This window comes from Equus przewalskii, chromosome 14 (genome assembly GCF_037783145.1).
Source record: "Equus przewalskii isolate Varuska chromosome 14, EquPr2, whole genome shotgun sequence".
Classification (NCBI taxonomy): domain Eukaryota; kingdom Metazoa; phylum Chordata; class Mammalia; order Perissodactyla; family Equidae; genus Equus; species Equus przewalskii.
In genome coordinates, this window is record NC_091844.1 from 77,444,233 (window position 1) to 77,461,726 (window position 17,494).

The window sequence follows — 17,494 nt, forward strand, 5'->3', positions numbered from 1 at the left end:
CAATAAATTTGCTTACAAATGAGCCCATCTACTACCCATGCATGGTGTCATGGGGTTAAAATCAAAACAAAACAAACACAGGAAATGAGAAAGAACAACCCTGGATTTTAGAGTCAAGCCGACTTGTATGTGAATCCTGAATTCAACACTTGCTCCCTGGATCACCCAGCCAATTACCCTGTCAGCCTCCCTATAAAATGGGGACAACCATCCCTCCCTCCTCAGCTCGTTGAGAAGTACGCATGGAAGTTTATTGTCAGCTCCACTCCATCATCTCTTCTTCGAAGGCTGGGAACTATGTATCCCAGAATCCCCTTCCCTGCAGTTCCACGTCAGAATTTGCCATGAGCAGAACTCCCGCCAGATCTGGAACCTGGATGTGAAGTGTTTCCGCCATCTGGGGACGCTGTGAAGATGAGGCATGATAGCTTGAGAAGCCTTTCCATGGGCTCTCACTTTGGTCGCTAGACATGGTGTCTCCTCAGATGCCCCAGTGTACGCTGGTCCCTCCGCCTGAAGTCATTTGTGACTTTCTCCCATCTTCTGCCTGCAGCGTTTCAGACCTCTCTTCCTCAGCTCCTCTCACATTCATACAAGTCCTGCTTCCTATCAAACTTGCAGTGGGTCTCTCTGTTCCTGACTGAATTCAGGCTGACACACGAACGGTTGGTATAAATGAAGTGCTGTGGAAGCTCAGAGTGATCACGAAGGGGACATCTGAGCCAGTGACTGGTATCCATGATCCTCTCCTGCCTTGGATGTCAGAGACAGGACCCATTCGCCAGAATCCAAAGGTGGCGAAGGGCCTGGAGGAAATGTGCATGGGTTTGAAGCTGGCTCCAGATCTTTCTTGCTGTGTGGCTTTCATTGAGTTATTGAACCTCTTAGAGCCTTAGTTAACTTCTCTACGCCTTTCTAAGAGGTACAATTAGAATAATAAGACTTATTTTGAGACTTCAAGAGTGTAAGCGTGAAACATCATGCAGAGACCTGGCATACAGTAGGTTTTCAATAAATGTTAGTTACCTTCTCCCCACCACTTAAGTGTAAAGTGAAGAGTGTGTTCACAGACCAGGAAGCCACTCAGGGTCTGGAGTATCAGGTGTGAAAGGAGAGGGTTAGAGAGGTGGATGTGAGTCCAGGTCAGAGAGAGCTTTGATTATATATAGTGTCTCCTGTGAATGATGGGGAGTCTCTGAAGAAGAGTTGTGAGTAGAACTGAACATTTGTACTTTGGAAAGGTCCTTTTGACAGCAATATGGAGGATGGCCGATAGAGGAGTAGAGTGAAGAAGTGGAAACCAGGAGAGATTTGAGAGTTTCCCAAATCAGAGAGGCGGCAACGGGATAGAGAGGAAGGAAAGAATTGGTTAGATATTCAGCCAATGAATCAATTGGATTTAACATCTACTACACATACATGGAGCCTAAACTCCAAGGCACAGGTAGAATCTTTCAGAACAGAACTCAGGATCCAGGCGACTTGAAAAGAGATTTATTTCCTCTCTATAGGGGCCAGAACTAGATACGTCCAAGTGTGGTAGAGGTATAAGCCTGGGCCTACAATCCGAGCTGGTTATACCATACCCAACGGCCAAGGACATCTCTGAGAGAGGAGAGGAGGCCGTGTAGCATTGCACGGTGTGGCCGCAGGAATGAGCAGGCAGAGGTGCCTGACAGGTTATGACTCCTTTCCCCCTACAGTAATATTAGGCCCCTTGGCAGCTCTCTGAGATTGTTAATACAGAGGCTACTGGTACCATTTTGCAGATGGACAGTCTGAGGGCCTGGGAGACGACAGGCTGTTTCATCTTATTCGCCCTTGTGGGCTAGAGGAATAATCAAAACAAATCATGTTTTTTTCTGCATTCATGCTTCCACCAGCCCAGCCCTCCAACCTCATGACCTTGAACCTCTGCCTGGACCCTTCCTTCATAGTCTCCCTGTTCAAAGAGCAGTGCACACCACGGCCAGAAGCCTCAAGAGGCGGTGGGACCAACCTTCTGAGCCGCAGGCCCGAGAAAACACCCAGGGACAGTATCTACTACTCATAGAGTGGTTACTTCGTGCCCCTCATGACATATTTTACACACGTTATTTCACTATTACAACAATTCCATGAAGTGTGCACTATTATCCCCATTTCACAGACAAGGAAACTGAGGCATAGAGACATTGAGTGAATAGCCTAAATCCACACCACTGCTAAGGGGTAGAGCAAGTCTTCGCACCACGGCGTCTATTCCAGATCCACCACTGTCTCACTACACCTGGAATTTACTTCCTGGTAAAATAGGAAGACACACAAACTGTCCATTCTAAAACAACACGGTAGGCACAGTGATAGCCAAATGAAGATGTTGACACTGGGGCCAAGAGAGGGACACCTACTCAACTTGGGGGAAGAGAAAAGGCGTTCTGGAGGTGATAAGGAGGTGTTAAAGCAGGAGTCCTCAAGCACTAATCCACAAGAGATCCACCTGAGGTATAAATAAGAGGTGTCGCTTTCTTGTTTAAACTCTAATGACTTCCAATTGCGAGCAGCATACAAACCCAACTCAATCCCCAAGACCCGGCCTGCACTTCTCTGAGCTCAGCATCCTCCACTCTTCCCTTGTCTACTACTCTACCCCCTCTCTGGCTTTCTCTGTGCCCTGGACCTGCCCATCTTATCCCAGACTCGGGGCCTTTGCATTTACCATTCCTCTTGCTAGGAATTCTCTTCCCTCCTTCTCATCCTTTTTTGCAAATGAGCCCTCTCCAGAGCAAACTTCCCTGATCACTCTAGCTAAAGTTGTCCTCATTCACGGCCATACTTTATCATATTGCCTTACTTATCATCTTCAAAGCACTTATTAGTACCTGAAATTATCTATCCATAATCTATCCATCTACTTGTCTGTCTATCCATCCGTCCATCTATCTATCTATCTATCTTCTATCTATCTATTGATCTATCGATCTATCCATCTATCCATCCATCCATGGCTGATCTCCCCCAACTAGCTTGTCTTGTGTATCCTGTATCCCAGTGTCTAGGTCAGGTCCTCTGCAAATGTTGGATGAATGACTGGCTGCCTGTGGGACTTCAGAAGGGAGGTTTCTAACTGCTCAGGGAAGACTTCCTGGCGGAAGGAGGGCTAGAGTCGGACCCGCTTGATAGACATTTGGAAAAGAAGAAGGAGATTAATACTTGAGTGGAGATTGACCTGCTTTTTCCTCTAAAACAGCAAGTCAAATGAAAAATCGAACAGCACAGTGAACTGTTCTAAAGCACTGGAATGGATGGATCTCAGACAAGGAGCCTGGAAACCTGGATTCTTGTCCCGCCTCTTCAACTAGTTTCTCACAAGACCTCCCCTCTCTGGACTTCATTTGCCCATCTGAGAAATGAGTGGGTGGGACTTGATGGGTCTCTAAACCACTCTTCAGCTCTCAGATTCCAGAAGGATCCATCTTCAGCATCATTGCCCAGTCACTGCCCACGTGAGGAGTTGGGCTGCTTCTTCTAGTGTGACCTCACTCTCTCAGCCCTACCACCATTGAACAGATGTATCAGAGACAGCAGGGCCTATTCTGAGCCTCTATCAGGATCACAGAGACCCTATTGTCACACAGCCTGTGTGCTGGTGGAAGGCCTTGGTTGTCGGCTTCCTCCAGAGAATGTGGACGTTAACTCCCATGGCCACCAGGTGGCGCCGCTCTCCAAGGCACTGTGCTTTCCAGCTAAAAGGTCATTTGAACGCCCTTGGAGCTCCATGACGTGCAAAAAATAGCCCAAGCTGATGTTTGGTAAATATGTTTGGGTACTGGTGCTGGCTCCCATGGGATGAGAAGGGATTGACACATAACCGGATACAGGGAAAAAGCGAAACGTGGGAAGGGAGCTGAGGAGAGCAGCCTCCTCTCTGAGAATTTGTGCAGCCAGTAGCAGCAGGGGGCTCCTGGGACACTGCCTCCGTGCTCACTCTGGCCCAGGGGTCCCCACGTCTCCACCCAGATCCCTCCACCCCCACCATTACCCCATGTGACCTCCTCCCACAGCCCTGAACTCAAGGCCATGAGGATGTTGCAATCTTCATTTTTGGAGAAAACACAAGACAGTTGTTTCTCTGACCCCAGGGCTTTGGCCTGCGGGCCCTGCAGCTGTCTCTCCACGAGGCAACGGCAGGCAGGGGCTAGAGAGAGGACTGAAGGGACCATCTCATCTGAGATCCGTTCTCATCCTCTGACAAATTCAACAAACATCCACTGAATCCTTAATCTGTGCCCGGCCTCCCTGAGAAGGAGCTGACCCAGCTTTCAGAACTCCCCAACCAACAGGCGACAGACAAGTCCACAGATGAGATGATGGAGCACTGCAGGTAGTGAGACAACCAGTCTCTGGAGGGGACTGCCCCTCACTCTAATTCTGATGGAGACCTGGCTGGTCAGGAAAGTCTCATGGAGGACGTGACACATGAGTGGGGAATTAAAGGAGGAGACTAGGAGGACAAGGTCTCCAGGTAGAGGGAGCTGTGGGGGCAAAGGCATGGGGTCCTGAAAGAGCGCCTGGAGTTCGGGGGCTGAAAGTGTTTGGTCTAACTGGGAGTTCGATTTGAAGTGAAGAAGCAGATAGCACAGGGCAGGGAGGAGACTGGAGAGGTAGGCAGCAAATAAAACAGTGGTGAGGAGCCCGGCTTTATTTGAGAGCAAGGATGGTCATAGAAGGGCTTTAAGCAGGAGAGTGACGTGGTCAGACAGTTTGGAAGAATGACTGTGGCTGTGGCGTGGTGCTGAGATTAATTGGAGGGCTGCATGAAGCAAGACCGGAGCCAGGCTGACAGATCAGAGCTTCACAGCAAGACGATGAAGCCTGACTTAGGGCTGAGCCCACGAGGACAGAAAGGAGGCAGAGAGGGGTCACACCCCAGGAGAAGGAGGATTTCTGCCTGCCAACAACACCAGCCGAAGAAAAATAAGCCCTCTTGATTGGTCAAAAATCATCCTTTTGATAAAGCCACGAGAGCAAAATCCTCAAGATGTAATTTATCTGTAAATCAGAGCCTGCATTTTCACTGGCTAACAGCAGAGGATATTTGAAGATCTTGTCATTCTCTTTCTTTGTTCACTGATTTTCTCTGATGAAATTGTTTGAAAATTCCATGTTTAATATGACTCGGGATTGTCCAAACCTCAGTTGTATGCACAGTGTCATTCCCATTTCTCAGGAGTAGCTGGTCTCAATGAAGCATCGAAAACAAACAGATCAGATGAAGCCAGAATCAAACGGCTTGAAACAAATGTGATTATGAAGCAGCGTAGGTCGTGGAACTAGTTTCCTTCACAGTTGTTTTTACTTACTGTTTGCATCACTCCCCCAGTGGCACTGATGGTCCCCCTCCCCGCCCACACTTGCCCTGACCAGAGGCAGCTTGGCCTGGGAACACAAGCCAACCCCTGGACACTTGAGAAGGGATCTTTCCAAGGCCCACTGCTCTGCATCTGCTGGATCCATCTGCTCCCTGAACTCTTTACAAGACCGTTGTGTGGGTCGTGGCTTCCAGCAGCAGAGTGCTCCAGGGAGGGAAGGCAGTGTCTATCCCAAAGAATGGGTTTGCAGTGCCCACCTCTCTGTGTATTTCCATCATCCATGGCTGCGTCCATGGCTCTGGAAGGGGCAGAGCACCGAGCCTGGCCCCTAACATGGGGCTCTGTCCTTGGCAGGATCCCACTAGTGTCCACGTGCAACATGCTACTGACAAAAGTCCCCAAAACACTAGATGACAAGAAAAGTAGAATATAGTCTTTGAAAGGCCCAATTCAGGAGCTAGTTTGAGACCCAGTGGTTCTCCCTGACATGGGCTAGAAGTCAAGACTGTTGACTGATGGTCCCCAATGTATTGCCAATCAGCTTTGCAAACTTCAACCAAATCGAACTTCAATTTTAAGTTACTTAAATTCTTTGAGCCTTAGCTTCACTTTTCTCCCCACAAATGACAAATGAGAGGTTTTAACTAATGGTCTCTAAGTTCCTTCCAGCTGTAGGCGTCTCTAATTCCATCACAGTACTTTTACTGACTGATTCAGTATGATTGTTGGGCTGAGCAGAGAAGATTCAAACCAGAAAACAATCAGCCCTTGCTCAGGGGCTCACAATCCAGAAGGAAAATGTGCAGATAGACAAAGATGAGGCTATGAGAAGAACACTGTACTACTGCAGAAACAGGGGACTGAGGAACTACAGAAAAGAGAGTGACTGCCTTTTCCGCAGAGGATCAGGGAAGGCGCCTTTGAAGCAATAGGCCGCCCATACTGTTTCGAAGGATGAGGAGGGTTCTGATGACACCTGGTAAGACATGGCCGGGGCAGGCAGAGGAAGCAACGTATGCAACGACAGGGACATGTGAAAGAGTCTAGTGTTGGGAAACTGCTGAATTATTCCCTCAGGCAATGAGTGTAGAAGGGAAGGTGAGATGGAAATGGAGCCTGAAGTTTTAGGCAGAGTCCAGATCATGAAGGCTCCCGAATGTCATGCTCAGAAGGTCAGCATCAGCACCAAGAAACAAGCAGAGGACGTGACCCCAAAGGCCAACATATGAGAGTGCACCTCTGCATACAGGAGAAAACTTAGTGAGTAACTGAGCTAAGGTTTTATTTCATCTCAGAAATTCAATTGTATAAAGATGGGCAGCCATAGTTCCAGGTTAAGTACTGACTTAAAACATCAGTGAACTTCCAAGGCCCTTTCTCAACAGTCACTCCCATTCCCTTCTGGGGAAACTGAGGGGTAAGACAGCCCTGAGCCTATACTAGGAGTGAGTTGACCAACGGTCATGTGGCTGGGTTCTAGAACTCTGGAGACAGTTCTAGAAGAAGCCAAGACTCCTTGATGCTTACCATGGCCAAAGGTGACCAGAGGCTGAGGCACCTGGGGCAATAGCCACAAGTGGTCCAGAGGACAGGGCCAGGACACAAGAGCAGAAGGAAATGCCATGCAGCATTGGTAAACTGTGTCCCCAATGGTGACATTAAGGCATGGTGAGTTATATACACCTGGGTCTCAGTGCAGGCTGTCATGTAGTACAGAGTGACTTTAAATGAGTCCTTTCACATCAGACTTAGTCTTCTCCTCTGTAAAAAGGGGCCAATACTACCTTCCTTGCAGGATTACAGTGAGGACTAAATGAAACCATGGATGTGTGGCAAAGGTGACTGGGTGCCCCCAAAAATGCATGCTGTTGAGAAGTGGGAGCCCAGTAGGTGTCCACTTCTAGCCCTCTTTACAATGCAACAGGGCCATGAGTATGAGTTCCAGCCTCAGAATAAGGGTGGGAGCCATGCGCACACACTGAAGCTGGGCCTATAAAACTCTCCTCTCTCATGATCCTCTGTCCTCTCTCTTTCCCCACCTGCCAACCAGAGGTTGGTGACCAGAGTGGCCTTGGAAGCCAGATCTTAAAGATGGCAGAACATCCATAAGCCTGGCTCTCTGAAAATTTTATGATCCCACGGCATCCCCATGCCCATTCCCCCACCAATGACCTTCATAGGAACAGGAAAAAGCTCCTCCTACATTAAGTCACTGAGATTTCAGATTGGTGTGTTATAGCAGTTAAGGTTACCCCATCAATCCAGGATTGGAGGACCTAGCACTGTGCCTGACGTATAGAAATTGTTCCATAAATGAATTCCTGTAACACATAGTCACCGAGTGTCAAAGTCTATGCCAGGAGGAAAGCTTATTGTTAGAAAAGATCTATGAGCAAGAAGTATCTCCTGTCTTCAGGGACCTGACAGTCTGTGGGAAACACAGCAAGTGACCAGAATTACCACACAATGTGATAAGGGCTCTGGCAAGGGTGAGCCCAGAATGGCCTGACCCATGAAGACTACCTCGCCCAGCACTGGGAGGTCAGGGGAGCATGGTGTCCCAGCCTCATTTCTGCTTTCTTTGGGGAGCCCTCCTTGTTGTCTCAATTGTAGGTCAGGAGCTACCCACGTGACCAGGAGGGAGAGTGAAGGGGAAGAGTGTAGATGAGGTCCCAAGGTGAGAGGGCTCGGTGCATGCCGCTGAGGGCTCACATGGTTGGAGTACAAACGGTGAGTGGTGAGAAGTGACGCTGGAGAGAGAAGCAACAATCAGATCACGAAGATCTGCACACCTCACTGAGGAGGAGGGAGTGTATCGTCAAACAGTGGTGCATGACTGAAGAAAGGTAGGCAGGAGAGAGACTGGGACATACTTGTTCTTTGGACGCGTTCCTCCAGCTGCACTGCAGACCACGCGTCGGTGTGGTGGTAAGCCAGGAGGAAGGGATAGCAGATGCTGGCTTCTGATGTAACCCGTATGAGAGGGCTGGTAGTGTAACAGCTAATGCTTTTGACCACTTACTAAGCTAAAAGCGCTATTTAAAGTGTGCTATTTTAAGCTCTTAACAACCTGTGTCGGTACGATTATTATCCCCAATTTAAAGATGAGGGAATTAAACACTACAGTGTTAGATAAATTGCCAAAGGTAACACAGTCTACCCAGGATCTCCAACTCCGGAACCCATGTCTGGGTCCTCAAGCAAAGATATACTGCTCTGTACTCAAACAGGGAACCCAGAGCGCAGGGGTGGGTAGAAGCACTGAGGTGAGAAAAAGCAAAAGAACCTACGAGAATTGGTGGAGCCCTGACAGGGGAGTCAGAACACTGCATGGCCCCTGGCCCCGGTAGCTTGTAAGGGGTGGTACCACCCACTGTATTAGTTTCCTAGGGCTGCTGTAACAAATTAGCACAAAATTGATGGCTTCAAAGGGCAGAAATTTCTTCTTTTAAGTTCTGGAGGCCACAAGCCCGAAATCAAGGGGATATCAGGGCTGGTCCCTTCTGGAGTCTGAAGGACAATCTGTTCCATGCCTCTCTCCCAGATTTTGGTGGCTGCCAACAATCCTTGGCTTTCTTTGCCTTGTGGTTGCATCACTCCAATCTCTGCCTTCATCTTCTCAGAGGCTTCTCCCCTTCTCTTCTCTTCTAAGGATGCTTGTCTTTGGATTTAGGGTTTACCCTAATCCAGGATGATCTCATCTTGAGATGCTTAACTTAATTACATCTGCTAAGACCCTTTTTCCAAATAAGGTCACACTCACAGGTGCAGATGGGCATATCTTTTGAGAGGGTACCATTCAACCCTCTACACCCACCAAGGTTGGAACACAGAAGGAGAAAGATATCCTGGGTAAACTATGATAAGTTCCAGTTTTAATATGCTGAGCTTGAAGGGTTTGTGAGGTTTCTGAATAACAATATCTGGTAGGTGGTTAGATAAATGAATCTAAAGCCCTGTGTGAGTTATCAGTGCTGGGAATCAGAAATCCTCAGTAAAGGATTAGTGGAGGAAATGCCCCAGGGAACACATACTGAGACAAAGAGATAAGAGTTGGGGTAAAAGAGATCTAAAACGTTAGAGCTGGAAGAGAATGAAGAGCTCATTTAAGAGTCTGAGAAGAAATGGCCCAAATGGCTTGTGACTGGCCTGGGGAGTCACAGAACTGAACAGAGGGATTAAGGTAGGAGGGTGTGGGCATGGTGATAAAAGCCCAGGAGCAGTCAGTGGGAGGTCCTGAGAAGTGGCTGCTGTGAGGTTTCACTTCGCAGACTTTAGTGAGCAAGACCAGGGTTTGTGGTAAACTCCAGATGGCATAGACAACACTTTCATCCAGTTTGATTGTGGAAGGGAGAGAGAGGGGGCTGTGTTCAGAGGAGGACAGAAGATGGAAGAAACTTGAGCTACAGGAGAAGATGGGGGAGAGATAGGATGGAAAGACATCAAAGCAGAGGCTAATCAATGGGGCCAGGGCTAGAGTGAAGGAATCAGGTCCGAGCTATCCTATCGCAGGAAGAACAGGGCTTTCTTTTTGGCTGTAGAGAAAGTTTTAAAAGGATGAGAATGGCAGGAAGCAGTCTGCAGGTGTGAAGTCAGGAAGCAGAGGAAGATGGTAGCCGTGCCACCTATTTTCTCTGTGAAGTAGAAGATAAGGTTATCTGCGGGGAAGGAGTGGGAAGTGGTGGGTGGGAAGTTCGAGAATCGTCAAGAAGATTTTAAATAACTACTATGGGAAACAAAGTTGACTCGGGAACAGAAGGATTTCTTGGCAGCATCGGGGTTGGAGACCATGAATGTTCTCTGGCAGCATTCTGCACAGTCGTACGAATTTCCCCAGAGGTCCTCGTGAGGCTCAGGTGGTTTCATTGGTGCGGAGTTAGGGATATCCGAGGAAAATGCAACAACAATAACAGGGCAGAGCCTGAAGGATATTGGCAAAGACAGTTGAAGGGACAGGCCCTAGAGCCCATGTCAAAGAAGAAAGGAAGGAAGGACAGAATGGAGTTGACAGGAGAGTCCAGGGTTCAGGGTGCTGGCGGTTTTGATGGACACGAGGATTAGGGATAGGGCCAGAAATGGGCAGCCAGAAGCACAGGAAGCTTGAGCAGAGAATCGCATGTTCAAGTTTAAGAATCTGAGAGACAGCAGCTCTGTATGATGGCAGAATCCTGTGTGACAAACTGCAGCCCCAAAGAGCAGGGGCTCTCATGTCAGGTTCCCTAAAAGCAGAGCCCGAGGTAGGGACTCTTGTGAAAGTGATTTATTGAGGGAGGGAAGCAAGATAGAGCTGGGGAAGAAAGCTAAGCAAGGATGTGGTCTTTCCTGGAGACTAGCTTCAGTCAAAGGAGCTCTGGGGCACAAACTATACCACAGAATTGGCCCCAACTTGAGACAGGTGGCCAGCCTTTTGTACCCCTGTGCCAGTCAGCTGTTGGCCACTGACACAAGGTGGCCTCATTTGGTCGAGAGCAATTCTGCAGAGAAAGGGGCAGCTGTGAGCAGTGGGAAGCCCACACTTACTGCACTTAGGATGCTGCTGCTCCAGCATGGATAAGGGTGTCTGGGCAAGGCACCAGGAGCTTCCACCACAGATGCAAGCCCACCTCCCAACTCTACATATGGGGGCTCAGGGGGAATCAGCAGCTGCCACAAAAGGAAGCAGCTGGAGAAGTTGTGTCCTCGGGGGTAAACAGGCTTTGACACTTAAGGAAATGGAATATTTGATGAAGAGTCCAAAGGGGCAGGGGAAGTTGTTACCACAGATCAGTAGTTCCAGAGGGCAAAGGGATGAAGTCCAGTAAGAGAGGGAAGGGGAGAAGAAGCACCGAGTAGTTGATGCAGCTGAGGGAGCACAGGTGCCCCAGAAGCTCTGAGCTTAGATAAGGAGCATAGAGATAGAAGAGCCTGTTGGTTTAACAGGTGCAAGTTCTCCTGCTGATATCTCCCCAGCCAGGCCTGGTGGGAGAAGGCAATGGGCCTCTGCAAAGATATCAGCTCCATCCGGATTGGTTATGCTCTGAGGGAGCACTCATTCTCCTGAGCAGGGCAGCAAGTCAGGGGATTGTTCCAAGACTGCTGTTTGTGATTTCTCCTTCCTAACAAGCACTCGGAGCCTAACACTCCAACCTGGACCGACACCCATCTTTGTGCATGGAGACAAGTCCTCTGAGGGGACGCACAGATGGCTCAGGCCACAGAAAAGAAACTACCACTCCATTTCCATCTGACCGACTTTCCAGCCCACCGCTAAGGCTGAGCTCAGGCATGACCTGTCTTCCCGGGGTCCATTTAGACAGCTGAAGGTTTGTGTTCTAGTCTCAGCAATCACAAGTGGCAAGAAGTCAACCTGAGGATCTCACAGGGCACCAAATGACAAAAGTGCCATTGGGTGTACCCATCTAGTGAGCTTCAAACTCCTGGGCCCCAGCCAGGCACGTGGAGAGGCACACAAGCAGGTGAACTGCAGGTATTGGGAGGCTGGTTATAATTTTTCTTTTCTCAGCATATGAATCTGTCTCTAGGATTTGAGAGTGAGCACATTTCTTGATCTTTAAACAGCTCCAGGTTTCATAAGCATTAAGCTAAAGAAAGGGCACTGTGCTCGGCATCAGGCACTAGAGTACTCTAGCGTGGCTTGTCCTTTTTGAAACTGACTAGAGGGCTCTGGACAAATTCCTTGACCCTTCTGAATACCATTTTCCTCGTCCACATGGTAGGCGACACTACTTCCAACCTTCTAGGGCTCTTGCATTAGACTAGAGGCAATAAGGAAAACTTCTGAGCATAGGGCCTAGCAATATAGATGTTCAGGCCCAGTTTCTGCTCATGACCCTAAGAGGACTGCCTGGATGTCTGTGTATTACTAGCTCCCTGGCGTGAGGCAGCGCAGACTGTGGCCGAACCAGTAGGAAGGGAGAATCCTGTTCTTCTGCCTCAACAAGTCCTCATGGGACTTCCCAATTCTGGGCTCAGGTCAGCCTAGTCTCCAAGCAGAACAGGCTTGGGAGACACCACTGCAATCACCCAGACCACGTCTCATCATCAGCCACTTGGGAATGCAGATTAGTTTTCCTCGAAGCTTCTTGCCCTTTAGAAACAGTCCTTGGAACAAAGAGGGCATAGTTTGAGAGAGGTCATGGAAAGATAGAATCCCACTTATTTGCATATCTTGCTTCCTTTTATTGGTTTATTCAAGGCTAGTAGGTGAGAAGATGAATAAGTGGGAATCCTGTACTAAATGTCATGGTGATGGCCAGAGCCAGCTCTGTGGCTCCTTCCGGCTCTGGACCTTGTGGAGAGGCAGGAAGAGAACCTCAGAAAAAGCATTTTCAGAATTGGTGAGCAAAGTAGGGAAGGGCTTTGGGTGTAGGTTCCATTCGGTTTGGGGTTTTGTCGGGCTTGGAGCCGGAAGACTTATCTGCTTGCCTTGAATGATCACAGCATGGGCAGTCTCCTACCTCATCTACAAGCAGACCTGCCTTGGCATTCACTTCCAGTTCTGAGATCCAGGAGAAATGCCATGAGCTTCTGTGTACCTGAACCCAAGGTAGTGGGACAGCCAATATCCCAGACCTGTGATGCAGAGAAACGAGAGAAGGTATCCAACACTAATTCAAGAGTGAGTTGGGAGGATACAGAAAAGCAGCAAAACCTCAGGTCCCTTTTCAGACTTGAGAAGTAATATCTTTGCAGAGATCCTTGCGGGGGCGCCTATTCTCCCTTCAGGCCAATGATACAGGCGGTTGAAGTGACGAAATAATCACAGCCAGTATCTTAGTGCCCTAGGGCTGCCAGAACAAAGTGTCACAGACTGGGCTGCATAAACAGAAGTTTTCTCACCATTCTGGAATCCGAGATCAAGGTGTCAGCAGGGTTGGTTTCTCCCGAGGCCTCTCTCCTTGGCTTGTAGATGCCTACCATCCTCCTGTGTCTTCACACGGCCTCTTCTCTGTGTGTGTCTGCGTCCTAATCTTTTGCTATAAGGAATCCAGTCATATTGGATCAGGGCCCACCCAAATGGCCTTATTTTACCCTGATTACCTCTTTAAAGGCCCTTTCTCCAAATACAGTCACATTCTGAGGTTCTGGGGTTAGGCCTTCCACAGATGAATCTTGGGGGGGACACAATTCAGCCCATAACCAGTTTATTGAACCAGCTGGCACAATAGGGTACAAACAGAAAGCCACTTTGTTTTTTCTCTTCATTCCTCATTAAATGCTCCCTATGGACATCCCCTCCCACCCTCACCCGTGGAGGAAGTCTCAGGCTGGTCTCAGCTTTTCCAGTTGCCCTCAGTAAATAAACCAAATGAAAAGCCTATTTCAGTCTGAAATAAAAACTCCCAAACTCTTTGTCCAACCTAAAGCTTCTCTCTTTCTCTCTACTTTCTTTCTCTTCCCAGAATTTCTCGAACCCACCATCTTTCTCATCCTGCCCCCAGGCCTCAGCATTCAGCCGTGACCACCGTCCTGAGTCAGGTACAGTTCCTATGTTTCCCCAAATTCCAGAATTTCATGGGTCAAGCTCTCCCAAGCTTTTGTGGGTTTATTGGTACCCCTCTCCCTGGGTTTTGGGTAGTCAGTGGGCAGAGTGACCCACTCTTCTCTCCCGTGAGCTGGGAATGATACTCAGCAAACTGAAACTCTCTCTGAAGAAATCTTCCCTGTCCTCTTCAACCTTCCTTTAGACAAAGGACTGAAAAACTGATTTTGCCATTTTTTCACATGCCCTGTGTAGTCGTCTGTCACCTATTTTACTGATGTCAACCTTTGGGGTCTCAGCATAAACTGATATAGAAAGTCTCAGTTCAACATCCAATAAGGTTTTTTTCACATAATTTCAAAGCCAACAGGTATCTTAAGAGCATCTTAGAGATATAAACCAAGTCTCTGGGAAACGGACTGGCCCAAGGCTGCCGGGGGAGCGAGTAACTGAACCACGCTTCCAGCCCCGCTGTCATAGTTTCTGGGCTGTAGTCTTCCCAATACACCACAATTATATTGGACCTAAATCAATACAGTTTCAGAACCTTGTTTTCCAAAGTGAGTGATACATCTTTAAAAATATATTAATGCAATGCGCTCAAATATGTTTAAAAAATGCTTCCAACTCTGCGTGTTACAGAAAGCTTTTGTCTCCGTCTCCCTAGGAATGTCATTGTCTAGAAGAGTCTGATTGCAAGAGGAAGAGAGAGGAATAAATCATTATTGAGGTCAAGGAGAAGAGCTTGGCTCAGCAACAAAAAAATCATGCCTTATGGTTTGTCCCAGCATTGCGATCCATTCCTGGGTTAAGAATAGTGTAACTTCTCCCTCCCCAGTTAGCTCTTTTTCCTCCCTTCCCTCATTCCCCACACACCTCCCCCAACATGAGGATGTTTAAATTCTGGAAGTAGAGCTCCCATCTGCTCACGTCTTCTCCTATCACCATGGTTACTGGGCCCAGAGTGGTCTCTGTGGAGACAGAGGCAGAACAGTAACCAGGGACAACTACAGAGCAAGAGGCAGTAAAAGTGAGGATGATTTTTCAACCCCCAGTTAAACTGGCATGCCCATACTGACAAGATTTTGGATTTTGAAGTGGCATTTCAGATTTTAAAGGCCTTTGATCCAGAACAAAAGATAAAATATGATATGTTTGGTAATTCCTTACCACTATATTAAAAAATGCAATATTCGTGGTATGCTACATCTGAAATGCTGGGGTGAGGGGTAGGGGTGGTGGGAGGGTGGTGGCCAGAGCTCAGCCCACCTCAGCCTGCACCCCATGAAAAGTTCAAGGTCCAGGTGGGGGCAGGGAGGAGGGAGTGGGGGGAGTGAGTTACTAAATCTAAGACAAAGGACAGTAGGAAAAGCTGACGATGCCTACAGTTTCTGACCCCAGTGATTGGATTGGGCCCTCCAGGATAGCCTCAATGCCATCTCAGTTTCTGTGCCCAGCTGTCTTTATTTTTTCCCAGCCAGGTGGGATTTTCATTTGCTGTGCTCCAGGCTCACGCTCCGTAGGAGGAGGGAGAACGCTGTTGCCCGCAGTGGTTAGGGAAGACTTCTGACTGATGGAAAAGAGAATGAGCTTTAGAATCAGAAGGGCTTGGCTTCCAGGCGAGGCTTTGCTGCTCTTTGGGGACCCGCGTGGTCATTTCTCTTTCTATGAAAAGGGTGGAGCAGCAGGAGGCTGGATTAGAGCAGAGCATCTCAGCTCTGGCTGCGCTTTAGAACCACCTGGGAGTATGTCAAAAATATCAGTGTCCTGGCCCAACCCCTGGAGCATTAAATCAGAATCCCTGTGAGTGTTTTAAAAACTTTCCCAGATGACACCAATGAGTGGTCTGTTTAAAGCCACGGGCCCAGAGGTGTTCCAAGACGCCTTCCAGCAATGAACTCGATGATGAAATGATATGGAACTTATGAGCAAGAAGAAATGCCCATGGTGGACCACGCACAGGTGAGGCCAGCTGGCAGGAGGCTCAGTTGCAGAGATGCCTCCTGGCTCTGCCACCAGCCCCGCACCTCCAATATGGGCACAGCCAGGGTTGAGTGGAGCCCAGAGGCACAGCTGTGCGGTCAGCCAATGGGGCTAGCCTTGGGAGACCTGAGTGCTGGCCTGTGTGGCCACAGACCAGCTGTATGGCCTTAAACAAATCCCTTTCCACTCAAGGCTAGAGTTTCTTCATATATAAAATGAGGGAGGCAATCTTTTGGAAGTTTGAAGTGCAGATTCTGGAGCCTGTGTAAATTCAGACACTGTTGATCTAATAACTAGCTGTCTGACCTTGAGTAAGTTACTTAACCTGGCTTGGTTTCAGTTTCCTCACCTATAAAATGAAAAGAATAATAGTTTGCAGCTCAAAATATTGAGGGACTCACTGAGCTAATTCATGTAAAATGCTGAGCAGTGCCTGTCTTCAGTAAATACTCAGCAGATGCTGGAATTTACAAAGAAGCACTGAGACATTATGGATCAGAGAGGTTGGACTAGATGCTCCCAGAGGGCCTTTCTCCGTTACTGATGAGGGCTCTGAGGCCCAGCAGATAGTAGGGAGGGAGTGTTGCAGACAGAGAGAAGAGGGGCAAAGGAGGCAGGGAAACCTGCTCAAGCTTGGGAATAGTAAACGGGGGTCACGGACTGTTGGGAGCAGGGCCTGGAGCGAAGGGAGAAATGGGATTTACCATCAGACAAAAGAGTAGGGAGGGGTTATGAGGCCCTTAAGTATCAGGGTGTAGAGTTTGGGCTCTTCATGTACACTAGCCATCCTAAACATTTTTCAGTAGTGGATTTCAACTTCAAACAAAATCCTCTGGAATCTGATTGTATACAACCAAAAAAAGTAGAGGTTCCTGAGTTGCAGGCAGGATGAGGGACTAGAATCCATGGTCCCCTTGTCCTCCTCTTACCATGGCTGGTCCCCCAGCAACCCTTCCAGTGCTCCTGGATTCGGAGGAACACAGTTAGTAGCAACCATTGTAAGGAACAGAGTTATTGGGACACATGACCCAACTTTATTTTTTTTATTTCTCATTCACTGTGCTGTGTGCAATCTGTAGGCACACAATCTTTGGGATGTCTATAAAGTCAGAGACCGGATTCTGAACTGTGGAGTGTTTGACCTTGAGCAATTGATGTATACTCAGGCTGGTTTCCATCATGTGCCCTGTCCTCTCAGAGTAGCTAAGGGGCTTACCTGAGTTTGCCTAAGACTGAGGGCACAAGTGAATTATTCAAATCCTGCTGTAATAGTGCCAAGTAACACACAATTTAATCTCACTGGCTTATTAAAACACATAGTTATGTCACTTTCACGGGTGGATAGGTCTGCTGTGACCTTGATGGCATCTGCCCGGCTTGGCCCCAGTCAGCTGGGTTGGGCTGAGCTTGTCCTAAACAATGGGTGGATTTAGGTCTGCTCCACATGCCTACTCATTCTGGGACCAGCAGCTGCCTGGGTGTTTCCTTTTCCTGGAGAAGTGGAGGGATAAATGCAGCCTTGCCATGACTCTTAAAGATGCAAATCAAAGCAGACGCCTATCACTTCTACCCACATCCATTAACCAGTGCAAGTCATGTGGCCAAAGTTAAGGTGAGCGGAACAGACAACATTCTTCCCACTAGGAAGCCTTGGCAAGAGAGGGAAGGAAAAGAAAAA

The 17,494-nt window shown here is 48.3% G+C and overlaps 1 long non-coding RNA gene across 1 annotated transcript; it reads left to right on the forward strand.

The window, feature by feature from the left end:
- The first annotated feature begins 6,837 nt into the window (after positions 1–6,837).
- LOC103555839 (uncharacterized) lies at positions 6,838–15,039 on the forward strand. Its single transcript, XR_546057.2, has 3 exons — positions 6,838–7,019; positions 13,754–13,829; positions 14,501–15,039. It is a non-coding gene; the product is annotated as an uncharacterized lncRNA (long non-coding RNA).
- Positions 15,040–17,494: the final 2,455 nt, after the last annotated feature.